Source organism: Haematobia irritans, chromosome 5 (assembly GCF_050003625.1).
Source record: "Haematobia irritans isolate KBUSLIRL chromosome 5, ASM5000362v1, whole genome shotgun sequence".
NCBI lineage: Eukaryota > Metazoa > Arthropoda > Insecta > Diptera > Muscidae > Haematobia > Haematobia irritans.
This window is the reverse complement of record NC_134401.1, coordinates 89,698,914-89,714,642: the sequence shown is the minus strand read 5'-3', so window position 1 is coordinate 89,714,642 and position 15,729 is coordinate 89,698,914. Positions and strand designations below refer to the sequence as shown.

The 15,729-nt window shown below is 32.3% G+C and overlaps 1 protein-coding gene across 2 annotated transcripts in view; it reads left to right on the top strand.

Moving 5' to 3' along the window:
• wun (wunen) overlaps positions 1 to 15,729 on the top strand; it is a 251,138-nt gene that overhangs the window by 145,101 nt on the left and 90,308 nt on the right. The gene's annotated exons all lie outside the window — the stretch shown is intronic.

The window sequence follows — 15,729 nt, the reverse complement described above, 5'->3', positions numbered from 1 at the left end:
ACTCTGTTCGTTTATTAATATGACCAAGATTTTGTCATTAACGAAATCTCATGCAAAGACACTTTCAAAAATCTATTTCCCAAAGACATTTGGGGCAGATGACTAAACCCCATTTTGTTGATGCCTTCTATTATAGAGACAGCCAAATTGATTATGTTTTATGCGTTTCTCTGAATCATTGCAACCAAGCAAGCAAGGGCATAGGTAGAAAGTAGATTCGTACTGATTTTGCTTAATGCTGTTTCATTTGTTTTGATTCCCTATTTCATTCCAATTGCAAACATGAATGCCAACCACTCTCAGCTGTGTTTATCATAATTGTTTATCTGTGGGTATGTTGAAAAAAGCTTTTATTTTCTGAGAGTATTCTCCGAAATTCTTTCTGTTTTCTTCAACATTTGTTGATACCAGTATACGAATTTTTCTACTCTTTTTATACCCTCCACCAAAGGATGTGGGCCATGGCGTAGCTATGGGGACTAATACTGAAAAAAAAACAAGTATATACGGCCGTAAGTTCGGCCAGGCCGAAGCTTATGTACCCTCCACCATGGATTGCGTAGAAACTTCTACTGAAGACTGTCATCCACAATCGAATTACTTGAGTTGCGGTATCACTTGCCGATGGCAAGGTATCTTAAAACTTCCTAACACCGTCTTCTAAATTGCAAGGTAGTCCATATGTTAAACCAAAAAAAGGCGGATTAAATACGTATATAATTAAGTTTGACAAAATTTTCTATAGAAATAACATTTTGATAAAAGTTTCTATAGAAATAAAATTTTGACAAAATAAAATTTTGGCAACATTTTCTATAGAAGTAAAATTTGGACAAAATTTTCTATAGAAATAAAATTTTAACAAAATTTTCTATAGAAATAAAATTTTAACAAAATGTTCTATAGAAATAAAATTTTAACAAAATTTTCTATAGAAATTAAATTTTGTCAAAATTTTCTATAGAAATAAAATTTTCTTTAGAAATAAAATTTTGACAAAATTTTTAATAGAATAAAAATTTTGACAACATTCTCTATAGAATTAAAATTTTGACAAAATTTTCTATAGAAATAAAAATTTTCCAAAATTTTCTATAGAAATAAAATGTTGCCAAAAGTTTCTATAGAAATAAAATTTGACAAAATTTTCCATAAAAATAAAATTTTTGACAAATTTTTCTATAGAAATAAAATTTAATAGATTATTTTTGGCTCGAGTGGCAACCATTATTATGAACCGATATGGACCAATTTTTGTATGATTGGGGGTCGGCTACATATAACTATAGACCTATATAGACCAATTTTGGCATGGTTATTAGCGGCCATATACTAACACCACGTACCAAATTTCAACCGAATCGGATGAATTTTGCTCCTCCAAGAGGTTCCGGAGGTCAAATCTGGGGATCGATTTATATGGGGGCTATATATAATTATGGACCGATATGGACCAATTCTTGCGTGTTTGTTAGAGACCACATACTAAATTAAATTAAAATTTTGAAAAAATTTTCTATAGAAATAAAATTTTGCCAAAATTTTCTATAGAAATAAAATGTTGCCAAAAGTTTCTATAGAAATAAAATCTGACAAAATTTTCCATAAAAATAAAATTTTGACAAATTTTTCTATAGAAATAAAATTTAATAGATTATTTTTGGCTCGAGTGGCAACCATTATTATGAACCGATATGGACCAATTTTTGTATGATTGGGGGTCGGCTACATATAACTATAGACCTATATAGACCAATTTTGGCATGGTTATTAGCGGCCATATACTAACACCACGTACCAAATTTCAACCGAATCGGATGAATTTTGCTCTTCCAAGAGGTTCCGGAGGTCAAATTTGGGGATCGATTTATATGGGGGCTATATATAATTATGGACCGATATGGACCAATTCTTGCGTATTTGTTAGAGACCACAGACAACACCACGTTCCAAATTTCAACCGGATCGGATGAATTTTGCTCCTCCAAGAGGCTCCGAGGACAAATCTGGGGATCGGTTTATATGGGGGCTATATATAATTATGGACCGATGTTGACCAATTCTTGCATGGTTGTTAGAGACCATATACCAGCACCACGTACCAAATTTCAACCGGATCGGATAAATTTTGCTCCTGCAAGAGGCTCCGGAGGTCGAATCTGGGGATCGGTTTATATGGGGGCTATATATAATTATGGACCGATATGGACCAATTTTTGCATGGTTGTTAGATACCATATACTAATGTCACGCACCAAATTTCAACCGGATCGGATGAATTTTGCTCCTCTAAGAGGGTCCAGAGTTCAAATCTGGGGATCTAGTTTATATGGGGGCTATATATAATTATGGACTGATATGGACCAATTTTTGCATGGTTCTTAGAGACCATATACTAATACCATGTACCAAATCTCAGCCGGATCGGATGATATTTGCTGCTCTTAGAGGATCCGTAAACCAAATCTGGGGATCGGTTTATATGGGGGCTATATATAATTATGGACCGATATAGACCAATTTTTACATGGTTGTTAGACCATATACTTACACCGTGTACCAAATTTCAGCCAGGTCGGATGAAATATGCTACTCTTATAGGCTCCACAAGCCAAATCTTGGGGTCCGTTCATATGGGGGCTATAAGTAAAAGTGGACCGATATGGCCCATTTGCAATACCATCCGACCTACATCAATAACAACTACTTGTGCCAAGTTTGAAGTCAATAGCTTGTTTCGTTCGGAAGTTAGCGTGAATTCAACAGACGGACGGACGGACATGCTTAGATCGACTCAGAATTTCACCACGACCCAGAATATATATACTTTATGGGGTCTTAGAGCAATATTTCGATGTGTTACAAACGGAATGACAAAGTTAATATACCCCCATCCAATGGTGGAGGGTATAAAAATATTGTTGTGACGCTAAAGATTTCATGTCCTTGAAATACAAATGCGAATTTTGTTTAGCATAGAAGACACATTTCTCCGATATAAAGTTGTTGTCATTGTCCAAAAGTCGATAAACCTTTCAATGAAGTCGTCTTATCCTTATAGTTAAGTGATTCGAATTAAAATTTGGTATCCTAAATTGAAAGAAAATTTTGTTTGACTAACACAAAAAATAATATTATAATTTTTGAGCTAACAATAAATTGTTGTTACAGAAAATTTTTAAGTTCAACAAAATTTTTGTTGATATAACAAAATGTTTGTTGATATAAAAAAAATGTTTGCTAAAATGACTAAAATCGTAATTGTATTTACAAATTACGTTGTTAGCTCAAATTTAAACATAATTTTAATTGAATTGACAATCAAATTAACTGATATTTTTTGTGTGAAAGTCAACTTGGCTTTAATAATTTTAAAAAATTCTTCAAATATAATGAAATCGTCTTTTTGTTGCATCTTAACTACAAAGTAAAAAAGCTTTCAAACTCAATTGTTTGAGAATTAAAAAACTCACTTTTAAATTTAACACAATATCTCAATTTTCAATATATCTTGACGACTCATGCTTAAAATACCACCTTGCTTTAATTGTCACAAAAAAGGCAATCAGCTCAAAAATATCTGTTTACAAAAATAGATTTGCAATTTAACTCATTGCTTTCAATGAGCTCTTATCGGCTACCATTGAAGTATGATTCCATTCATATCAGTGGTTTTTATTTATTCTCATTTATTTTTATTATTACAAACAAATTATGAAATAAATTTCCTGTATAAATATACATATTTAAATACGATACTGCATCACGTGTATTTCCAAAGCTGTGGCAAAAAATGAATCTTGGTATGAAGATGATAAAAAGCCAGAAATGCTTTCATTAAACTGAGAAAGCAACTATGTATACTCGTACCGTAAGCCGCCAAATGTGACTCATTTATGGTTAATATGATTCGGAAGATTATTCATTGTTGATACAAAGAATTTTATCAGTTACCAAGATTATCTTTGATGGAGTATTTTTATACACACCACCATAGAATGGTGACGGGGGTAAAATAAGTTTGTCATTCCGTTTGTAATACATCGAAATATCCATTTCCGACTATATAAAGTATATATATTCTTGATCATGGAGAAACTCTAAGACGATTTAATCATGTCCGTCTGTCTGTTGTAATCACGCTAGAGTCTTCAGTAATGATGCAATCGTACTGAAATTTTGCACAAACTCGTCTTTTGTTTGCAGGCAGGTTAAGTTCGAAGATGGGCTATATCGGTCCAGGTTTTGATATAGTCCCCATATAACCCGACTTCCCGATTCTGGGTCTTGGGCTTATAGAAACCGTGGTTTTTATCAAATTTGGTATTTTACGACCATGAAGAATTTTTTTTTTCTGATTCAATCAAGAACAAAATTGGTTCTTATAAATCCAGAATCTGATATAGTCGTCATAGGTAAAATCTTTAAATTTATTTGCGGGAAGTGTACTGGTTGAACTGCTCTGCTTGGGAGAATATCTCTCATCAAACCCGCCTGAAATTTGAAAGGAAACTATAATATTTGATGTATGGTGGCGGGTAATTAAGATTCGGCCCGGCCGAACTTACTGCTGTATATACTTGTTGTTAATAATAAAGACATCTTCAGAAGAGAAATTTTGCATAAAGCTTCAATTAAAAAAAGTGAACCCTATATGGCACTAATTCTATTCTATTTTAGTTCATGGTATTATTAATAACTTTTTCTATGTGCGTTAGTTAAATTAAGGGGGGGGGGGGGAAATTATACACAAATGAAACATAAACATTTTCTTAATACGTGTGTCCCACAAAATACTTCAGAATTTCTTAAAATTTGTAAATTTTACCCATCATGAACTTCTTATGTACCATAAAGACATTTTTGCAATTTTGAACTCAAGTTTTTTCCTTCAAACTTTGAAATTTTCCTTAATAAGTAAGTGACAAAAATTATTTATGTCTAATAGATTTTCTTGAATTGGTCGCAAAATATTTACTTATTTTTGTGAAATCGTCGTGACATCTGCGTTTGTAATACAGTTTAGTTAAATTTTTCTAAAATTAACCAAAATTCACTTTTCTGCTGGGTTCAATGTTTTTGCGTGTTATAAGGACAACGTTTGGTATTAGCGTTCACACAAAAAATTTTTTTTCTGATTCAATCACGAAATTAATTGAACCAATTAATTTTTTAATTGAAATGTCTTCAATCACAGAATGATTAAACAATTAGATGATACTATTATTTGTGTGATTGATTTTTGTTTCAGTTAAAAAATTGTTGAATCAATTAAATTTTTAATTGAATAGTTTTAAAAATTCAATTAAGATTTTTATTGGAAAAATTTCCGTGAAAATTTTTTCTGTGTTGAGAACCTAAACGCCGTAATTGTTATAAGATTTTCCTGAAACTCACCTTAAATTGGAAACTTAGAGGTGTTGTAAGTCCTCAAATAGCTGCGCCGAGTATGGGGTATATCGGTATATAGGTTATGTTAGGCTAGGTATAGTGGCAGGCCGAATTTCAGTCTCACTTAGACCATTCAGTCTATTGTGAAATCATAGTGGTGAACTTCTCTCTTATCACTGAGTTCTGCTCGTTTCTATGTTTAGCTCAATGGCAAGAGACCTACTTTTATAGCCGAGTCCGAAAGACGTTCCACATTGCGAAACCACTTGGAAAGGAAATGTCACCAAAATAATCAGAAATCTTACCAGCATTATTGAGAGGTGTCAACCGCTGAAACATTTCTTTGGTGGTTGCTCGAAGCTGGGATTACGCCCATGACCTTTAGTACGCAAGGCGGGCAGCTAATAATTTCACAACGTTGGCTACATTCTAGCCCATATATAGATTGATCTCACGATTTTACTTCTTGGACTTCTATACACCGCAAATTTTATCCGCTTACTACTGAAAATCTGGAGGTGTTTTAGGTCCACAAAGACCAGTGTTGAATATGATTTGCATCGGTCCATTGATTGGTATTGCTCTTATATAGACCGATTTCCCGATTTTTAGGGCTTCTAGACACTACAGTTTTTATCCGTTTTGCCTTAAATTCGAAAACTCATTAAAGAAAATGCATGAAATCGTTATTTGAATGTACCATCGATCCATTTAATGTAATGTTTAAAGATTATTTCATGCAAATGTAGACCACAGCCGCAACACGGTTTCCACAGTTGGTAAAATTCTACCACAAATTTTTACAAAATTTTCTATAGAAATAAAATTTTTACAAAATTGTCTATAGAAATAAAATTTTAACAAAATTTTCTTTATTGTTTTTATTGTTGTTTTTGATCTCAGCTTAAAGCCATGCATTGACTAAACTACAAGTGTAGCTTAAGCATACTTTTCCTCTGTTGGTTAAGCTACACTTGTAGTTTAGTCAATGCATGGCTTTAAGCTGAGATCAAAAACAACAATAACGATTGAAGAGAAGCCAACAATAACAAACAAAACGAATGAAGATAGAGGAAGGTTAGGTTAGGTTAGGTTATGTGGCAGCCCGATGTATCAGGCTCACTTAGACTATTCAGTCCATTGTGATACCACAGTGGTGAACTTCTCTCTTATCACTGAGTGCTGCCCGATTCCATGTTAAGCTCAATGACAAGGGACCTCCTTTTTATAGCCGAGTCCGAACGGCGTTCCACATTCTAGTGAAACCACTTAGAGAAGCTTTGAAACCCTCAGAAATGTCACCAGCATTACTGCGGTGGGATAATCCACCGCTGAAAAACTTTTTGGTGTTCGGTCGTAGCAGGAATCGAACCCACGACCTTGTGTATGCAAGGCGGGCATACTAACCATTGCACCACGGTGGCTCCCAAGATAGAGGAAGCACGCTCAAAAACAAACCCAGCCAAATACATTCAAATCGATGATTTGAGTTTGGCAAAGGAAAAGAGATATGCTGGCAAATTTGTTTAGGCAGTAGCCGACTATCAAACCCTTTTTCGGGAGGTTCAAGTGTAGTTCACTTTGGGTTGAGTGAATTACCCGAATTTATTCTGATAATTGGTTGATAGTTTTGCTGCAAGTAGAGGATGCTGATGAGGAATGTGGTAATTCCGAAACAGCTGTACATCCAACCATCTTGCAGTCTATAGGGCTTTGCCCAAATAAATTTGACAAGCATACTTTTCCTCTGTTGGTTAAGCTACACTTGTAGTTTAGTCAATGCATGGCTTTAAGCTGAGATCAAAAACAACAATAACGATTGAAGAGAAGCCAACAATAACAAACAAAACGAATGAAATAAAATTTTGACAAAATTTTCTATAGAAATAAAATTTTGACAAAATTTTCTATAGAAATAAAATTTTGACAAAATTATCTATAGAAATAAAATTTTGACAAAATTTTCTATAGAAATAAAATTTTGACAAAATTATCTATAGAAATAAAATTTTGACAAAATTTTCTATAGAAATAAAATTTTTACAAAATTTTCTAAAAAAAAATAAAATGTTTACAAAATTTTTACAAAATTTTCTATAGAAATAAAATTTTAACAAAATTTTCTTTAGAAATAAATTTTCTCCAAATTTTGTTATTATTTTCTGACTCGAGTGGTAAACGTTGATTGCGAGTCAAAAATGCACTTCGGAGCTGAACACAATATTTCGTTAAGAAGGGCAGCACTCAGTGGTAAGAGAGAAGTTCACCAATGTGGTAACACAATGGACTGAATAGTCTAAGTGAGCCTGATACATCGGGCTGCCACCTAACCTAACCTTCGTTAAGAAGTGCGCGATGAATTTTAAGTTCAATTGAAATTAGAAATTATATGTTTCAATAAAAAAGTAGTATTGAAAAAATCTCTTATTTTTTGACACATAAGAGATACAAACAGTTTCGAAGGCGATTTCATTAATTTGAAATTTTTTTTCACAATTGTTGAGTTGTCGTTTTGGTCGACCTTTTGTTGGACTAAATTTTCTTAATTTTTCTTTAAAGATTCCAATTTTTAAGTCGAATCACTCAACAATAAGGACAAAACGACTTCATTGAAGCGTTTATTGACTTTTGGACAAATAAAGAATATTTATATTAGAGAAATATGTGTTCTACGCTAAGCAAATGTCGTATTCGTATTTTCAGGAGATGAAATCTTTGGCCTTCCGACAATATTTTTTCAGTGAAGGAAATGAAAAATCTCACAAAAGAGATCTGTAAATTATTTTTTTATTTTTGGTTTTATACTCTATTCATGAAGATTATTTTTTTTTTTAAACCTAAACTTATGAAGAAATTTTTTTCTCATCATTTATTGATTTCACTTTATTGCATACGTAAGTCCTACATGGAAAGAGTTAAAGCCCTATCACAATTTGTATAGACTTTGTCATAGTAAATACCAGAAAAATGGTAAAGCTCTTTGGTTTGAGAAGGTTATGTTTTCTAAATTAATTTGTTTCCATGTCGGAGTGATCCCTCTTTAGTTATCTTAAAGACCTAAAAGACAATTATAGCTGTCAAGTCCATCTCTACAATATTTTCAATTAGATAATGGCTATGAAAATGGTGGTGTTCTTATCTTTGATTGTATTCAATTCTATCCAAATCATAAAAGAAAATCTTAATTAATTCCACATTGTCTGCCCATATTATAATATGGATTTTGACTCTTCTTGAAATTCTTTAATGCTCCAATTTTGATTGGTATGTAGAAACCCATATGGTATTAATGGAAGTTGATTTTGAAAATTGATTTCGAACTGGTTACCAACGATAAAAAAAAGCCGACTCACTTAATGAAAATTGGAATTTTGTAAAAAATAACGTTAATTTCTATCGAAGGAACAAAACACCATGCGCCATAGGTTGGGTGTATAAAAAGTTTGCCGTTCCCTTTCAAACACATTAACATTTCGATTTCTGACTATATAAAGTACAAGGTAGCTGATGTGTAATGTAACAAGGTAAAACCCTATATTTGTTTCATCTTTTTGTATTTTTTTTTTTTGTAAAAGTACAATTTTTCGCAAATAACATACATTTTAGAATCGTTTAGATTTGTTCGAGTTGGTTACCTTTGGATTAAATTATGGTCTTCAAACGGCCGACAAAGCCCACACACGCTGCGCGAAAGTGATTCTTCTGTGTTGTGGCTCATTCCCTGCGAAGCACCTTCTTCAGATCATCTAAGGAAGAGGTACCTCAATTTTCTCTAGAAAGAAAATTTTGAGGAATTTTCTATAGAAATAGAATTTTGAGAAAATTTGGCATAGAAATAAAATTTTGAAAAAAAAAATTAGAAAACAAAATCTATAGAAATAAAATTTTGCAGAATTTTATATAGAAATAAAATTTTAAGAACATTTTCTTTAGAAATAAAATTTTGAGAAAATTTTCTATAAAAATACAATTTTGAGAAAATTTTCTATAGAAATAAAATTTTGAGGAATTTTATATAGAAATAAAATTTTAAGAACATTTTGTATAGAAATAAAATTTTGAATAAATGTTCTATAAAAATAAAATTTTGAGAAAATTTTCTATAGAAATAAAATTTTGAAGAATTTTATATAGAAATAAAATGTTAAGAACATTTTGTATAGAAATTAAATTTTGAATAAATTTTCTATAGAAATTACATTTTGAGACATTTTTCTATAGAAATACAATTTTGAGCCATTTCTTTATAGAAATAAAATTTTGAAACAGTTTTCTATAGAAATTAAATTTTGCGAAAATTTTCTATAGAATTAAAATTTTTGAAAAAAATTTTCTATAGAAATTAAATTTTGCGACAATTTTCTATAGAAATTAAATTTTGCGACAATTTTCTGTAGAAATAAAATTTTCATAATTGTTACATAAATGTAATATCTCAAGAAATTTGCATTTTCGTGTTAGGTCATTCTATCAAAGTTCATTGTAAGTTTTTCTTTTCTTTTTTGGTACAAGATAAGATCATTAAAACCTTTAACCTCGACCAATTTACAATTCAAGGAACACTGAAAAAACAGTGAATCCACCAGGAAGAAAACGTTTGGTTAATTTTAGAAATTTTTGAAAATTTTTAGAAAATGTTAACTAAATAGTATAACAAACGCTGGCATCAAGCCGATATCACAAGAATGTCTTTAGTGACGTACGAAGTTCATGATGGACGCATTTATAGTAAAATTTACTAATTTATAGAAATAATGAATTATTTTGTAAGAAATACGAATTTAGTAAATCTTTATGCTTAATTCGTGTATAATTTTCGTGTATATATTTTTTTGTATTTTAGTTCATTTAACTAAAGGAAACTTTTTCCAAACATAATAATTCCGTGAACTAAAATAAAGTTAAATTGGCTTTAGTGAAATAGAGAGTTCACTTTTTTTTGAGTGAATACATCCAAGGATTTGTCTCTACTACACTGAAAAAAATATTGTCCTGAGGTCAAAGATTTCATGTCTTTAAAATACGAATACAAATTTTGCTTAGCATAGAAGACGCATTTCTCTAAAATAAAGTTATTTTCCTTCTCCAAAAGTCGATAAACTTTTCAATGAAGTCGTATTGTCCTTATAATTAAGTGATTTGAAGTAAAAATGGGTGGATATTAGACAAAAAAGGGATGTATAGGTAAGTCTACAAATAATTACGAATAGATATGGACTTTTGCACGGTACGTAGAGTGCCAGAATTGAAATAGGAGGGTCGCTTATATGGGGGCTATATATACAATTATGAACTTGATATGGACCAATTTTTTATGATCGGGGATCGATTTATCTGCACTGAAAAAAATATTGTCGAGAGGTCAAAGATTTCATGTCTTTAAAATACGAATACAAACTTTGCTTAACATAGAAGACGCATTTTTCTACAATAAAGTTATTTTCCTTGTCCAAAAGTCGATAAACTTTTCAATGAAGTCGTATTGTCCTTATAATTAAGTGATTTGACTTAAAAATGGGTATCTTAACATGAAAGAACAAATTCATAGGCTAAGGTCAACTTGACTTTAATAATTCAGAAAAATTCTTTAAATTTAATGAAATTGTCTTTAAATTTGTTGTCTTTTTGCATCTTGACTACAAAGCAAAAAATCGTTCAAATATAGGACAGGTTTTTAAAAACTTTATTTTAAAGAAGTTTTTTTACTTCAAATATAGCATAATTTCTACTGGAAGTCGAGTCCCAATTTGGAAAATAAAGTTGCCGTTAACTCGTTCTTAAAGGACTTTGATAGCATATGAAGAAAAAAAGCTGAAAAAGCGAAAAATTAAAATTTGCTTCCTAGAAGCAAGTACACAAAACCTAAATTTAAAAGAGAATTGTGACTTAAAAGTATCCTTACTTGTATTCTCCGCTTCTTTGGCTCGGAATCAATACCAATTTTTTTAAAGTAAAGACAAAATCTTTGGAACCGAGTATGCTTTTTTTTTCAGTGTGAGAGCTATATATAACTATAGACCGATATGGACCTAGTTAGGCATGGTTGTTAACGGCCATATACTAGCACAATGTACCAAATTTCAACTGACTCCTCCAAGTGGCTCCAAAACCAAATCTCGGGATCGTTTTATAAGGGGGTTATATATGATTATGGCCTGATATGGACCGCTTTTGGCATGGTTGTTAAATATCATATACTACCACCACGTACCAAATTTCAACCAGATCGGATGAATTTTGCTTCTCCAAAAGGCACTGGAGGTCAAATCTGGGGATCGGTTTATATGGAGGCTATATATAATTATGGACTGATATGAACCAATTCCTACATGGTTGTTGGATACCATATACTAACATCACGTACCAAATTTCAACCGAATCGGTTGAATTTTGCTCTTCCATGGGGCTCTGGATGTAAAATATGGGGATCGGTTTATATGGGGGCTATATATAATTATGGACCGATTTCGACCAATTTTTGCATTGGTGTTTGCGGCCACATATTAACACCACGTACCAAATTTCAACTGAATCAAATGAATTTTGGTCTTCCAAGAGGCTCCGCAGGTCAAATCTGGTGATCGGTTTATATGAGGGCTATATATAATTATTGACCGGTGTGGACCCATTTTTCCGTGGTCATTAGAGATCATATACTAACACCACATACCAAATTTCAACCGGGTCGTATGAATTTAGCTCCTCCAAGAATCTCCGGAGGTCAAATCTGGGGATCGTTTTATATGGGGGCTATATATAATTATGAACCGATGTGGACCAATTTTTGCATAGTTGATAGAGACCAAATACTTACACCATGAACCAAATTTCAGCCCGATCGGATAAAATTTGCTTCTATTAGAGGCTCCGCAAGCCAAATCGGTGGATCGGTTTATATGACATCATATGCTGACACCATGTACCAAATTTCAGCCGGATCGGAGGAAATTTGCTTCTCTTAGAGGCTCCGCAAGCCAAATCTTGGGATCGGTTTATATGGGGGCTATATATAATTATGGACCGATGTGGACCAATTTTTGCATGGTTGTTATATACCATAAACCAACACCATGTACCAAATTTCAGTTGGATGAAATTTGCTTCTCTTAAATTTGGGGGTCCGTTTATATGGGGGCTATACGTAAAAGTGGACCGATATTGCCCGTTTGCACTACCATCTGACCTACATCAATAACAACTACTTGTACCAAGATTCAAGTCGATAGCTTGTTTCGTTCGGAAGTTAGCGTGATTTCAACAGACGGACGGACGGACGGACGAACGGACGGACATGCTCAGATCGACTCAGAATTTCAGCACGACCCAGAATATATATATATATACTTTATGGGGTCTTAGAGCAATGTTTCGATGTGTTACAAACGGAATGACAAAGTTAATATACCCCCATCCTATGGTAGAGGATATAAAAAATACCAAAGAGTCGATGATCTCAAGACGGGGCTTCGCTGGGAAGAGACCAAATTACCACAAAGCTACACAGAGAAAAAGGCAGAATGAGCTACCTCCTGCGAAAATTGAACTAATGCTGGTATACTTTTTAAATACATCCTCTTATAGAAGAAAACATGAACTACAAGTAAAGAAAAAATCATTGTCCATTTTAAATATACAGTAGTTTCATATTCATTCATACTTTTTGTGGGAATTGTGCGAAAAATTTCTTCTGCCTTAGTTCATATTGAAATTATGTGTACGTATACCCACATTTCATTGGGCTATGGAAAATTTCAACAAAAATAATAAAGTTGAAGGGCCAATTTTTACTACCATTTAAGAAAAAAGTCATTGATTTTTATAAAATTAAACTGACTGCTATGAAAACATTTTGTATTATGTGTAAGTAAAAATTTCGTTACTGCCACGAACAACTGATCAAATCTATGTAATTTCAAACTATATCAGAGTACATCACTTTAAGTAAAATGTTTTACTAATGCTAAATAGTCAAATGAACTGCAAAAGAACTAAAAATAATAATTACGAGGTCGGTTCGGAAACTTCTTATCAATGAAAGAGAATAGTTAGTTTTTCAAAAATATTTTTATTTTTCAATATAATCTCCTGAAACTGCAATACATTTAGTCCAGCGCTTTTCTAGCAATTCTATCCCTTGATTAAAATAGTTTTTCTCAAGGTCTTCAAAATAGTAGTTTACAACTGTAATTGCATCTTCATTTGAGGTAAAACGCTTGCCAGCAAGGAATTTTTTTTAGATTTGGGAACAAGTAAAAGTCACTGGGAGCTAAATCAGGAGAATAAGGTTGGTGGTCAAGCAACTCGTACTTTAATTCGTTGATTTTAGCCATTGTTAAAACACTCTTGTGCGCTGGTGCGTTGTTTTGATGAAAAATTATTTTTTTGTGTTGTAAGCCAGGACGTTTTTCTCGAATTTGTACATTTAATTGATCCAAAAGGTTGCAATAGTACTCTGAATTTATTGTTTTACCCTTTTGCAGATAGTCAATCAATAAAATACCTTTGAAGTCCCAAAAAACCGTTGCCATAACCTTACCAGCCGATTGAATTGTTTTTGCCTTCTTTGGGGCACTTCCTCCAGCTTCAGTCCATTGTTTGGATTGTTCTTTTGTCTCTGGAGTATAGTTGTGGATCCATGTCTCATCAACAGTTAGGAAATGACGCCTGAAATCCATTTTATGTTATTTCGCTTAAAACGATCCAAACAAGCTTGAGAAATGTTCATTCTTATGCGTTTTTGATCGACTGTTAACAAATGCGGCACCCAACTTGCAGAAAGCTTTTTCATCTATAGTTCTTCATGCAAAATTAAATGGACTCGATCATTTGAGATGCCCATGATGATTAGCAATTTCACGCACTTTTATTCGTCGATCATTTAATACCATAGCATGCACTTTGGCTACAATTTCTGTTGTTGTTGCTGTTTTTGGACGTCCACTACGTGGTTCATCTTCAATGCTTGTACGACCACGTTTAAATTCAGCAACCCAATTTTTTACTGTTGCATATGAAGGAGCACTTTCACCTAACACATTCACCATATCGTTATGAATTTCTTGTCCCGATAAACCTTTTTTATGTAAATATTTAATGACAGCACGCATTTCTAATTTTTCCAATGTAAAAAATTTGCGGATGCGTCTTTTTTGAACACCTATTTCTATATAAAGGAGTTGCCAGATGGAACAAAATTTAACGTGTGTTCATAACAGAGATGAACGTTTCCAAAACAGTTAACTTTTTTCTGTTTATACAGCGCTTTTTGTGCTAGGCTAAGAAGTTTCCGAACTGCCCTCGTATTACGAGACTTTCATAAAAATCTTGAAATTTGAACTAATTTTTAACCGAAACCAAACTACTTTTAAAGTCAAAATCTATTGGTAAATTTGAAGTTTACAGTTGGCTACAAACTTCATATTTATACACCCTCAAAAAAATCGCTTCTCTAACATATATTCCAAGCATATTTTGCAGGAAGTACATATATTATTGGAGATTCGAGTTTTGCCTTTCTTCACAATGAGTTCCTTTTAACTTATTTTTTACTTATTTTTAACTTATTTTTTTCGAAAAAATATAATGCATTGAAAAAATTGCGGAAATTTTCTGCATTTTTTGATTTCTAGAGCCTACAGCAAGCAAACGGCTCCATAAATTTCACTTTTTTGATTTTTTTTATTATTTGCTTGAGCATTTAGCTCAAAGATGAAATTATTTAAAATTTTGTTTATACGTATACCTTTAAAATTTTTGAAAATTGCCAAAATCCTGACTTCAACCGCGTTGAGCAACTTTTTGGCAAAAGTTTTTCAAAATATTTTTTCACAGTTCTTATTACAATCGTTGAGAGATTCTAAAACTGTAAGTGCTCAGTAAAAAATTTGAGTTTTGAAAAATCTCATACATTTCCTGGACAGGTCTAATGTTTACATTCACACATATTATTTTTATGATACATTCATGTTTTTGCACTTAAATATATTGTGTTCAAAAAAATTGTGCCCGAAACACATTTTGTTTATATCGGAACAAAACGAAAACATATTTTTCCAACAGTGTATTTAAATTCATATTTGATTCATAATTAATTCAACTTCAAACCAAACGATCATACTTTTTTATTGTTCTTCTACATTCATTTGTAAGGGAGACTATAAAGACAGGGTCTAATGGATATCATTAATATACCATTTAAAGGGCATCCAAAGATATTTTAAGTGCATTCCCTTGACAAGAGCACAACACTTGAAGATGTCAACGTGTAGAAACAATCACCTTTTTCTGTCTTGGTTGGGCTGGGGCAACACCTACCCAGTGATTTGGCGTCTGTGGTTA